Here is a 1031-nt window from a genome sequence, read left to right as displayed (position 1 = left end):
TAGATCTCGTAATAATTTTGCAAAAATAATGGCATTTACTATTTTTAAAAGATTATTAGCAAATTTACAGAAATGGTGCATTCGGAAGACAAAACCAATTTTTCACTTTTGACAATTGAGCACCTGCTACATCCAGATTCTAGGGAGGAAAGGAAGGACGATCTTACTGGATCCCATAGCCTCTCCGAGGCACAAACCAGGCTTTTACACAAACCCCCCCCCCCTGCACCCGAGCTTTTTAAAATAGTAAATGCCACTATTTTTGCAAAATTATTACGAGATCTATTATTCTAGAGAATAATGCATATAAATGCATATATGCATATAAATACAAAAGTAAATCAAATCTTATCCTTGTATAATATACAAGCTGATGTGAGATCCCTGTCTACAGGTGGACTGGAACTATTATCCAGTAGGCAGTCTACTGTATTTTATCAAACCGTAATTAGTATAATAGATCTCGTAATAATTTTGCAAAAATAATGGCATTTACTATTTTTAAAAGATTATTAGCAAATTTACACAAATGGTGCATTCGGAAGACAAAACCAATTTTTCACTTTTGACAATTGAGCACCTGCTACATCCAGATTCTAGGGAGGAAAGGAAGGACGATCTTACTGGATCCCATAGCCTCTCCGAGGCACAAACCAGGCTTTTACATAACCCCCCCCCCTGCACCCGAGCTTTTTAAAATAGTAAATGCCACTATTTTTGCAAAATTATTACGAGATCTATTATTCTAGAGAATAATGCATATAAATGCATATATGCATATAAATACAAAAGTAAATCAAATCTTATCCTTGTATAATATACAAGCTGATGTGAGATCCCTGTCTACAGGTGGACTGGAACTATTATCCAGTAGGCAGTCTACTGTATTTTATCAAACCGTTATTAGTATAATAGATCTCGTAATAATTTTGCAAAAATAATGGCATTTACTATTTTTAAAAGATTATTAGCAAATTTACACAAATGGTGCATTCGGAAGACAAAACCAATTTTTCACTTTTGACAATTGA

The sequence above is a fragment of the Procambarus clarkii genome, chromosome 7 (assembly GCF_040958095.1).
Source record: "Procambarus clarkii isolate CNS0578487 chromosome 7, FALCON_Pclarkii_2.0, whole genome shotgun sequence".
Lineage (NCBI taxonomy): Eukaryota > Metazoa > Arthropoda > Malacostraca > Decapoda > Cambaridae > Procambarus > Procambarus clarkii.
The sequence above is the reverse complement of the archived record's forward strand: the minus strand, read 5'-3'. Positions refer to the sequence as shown.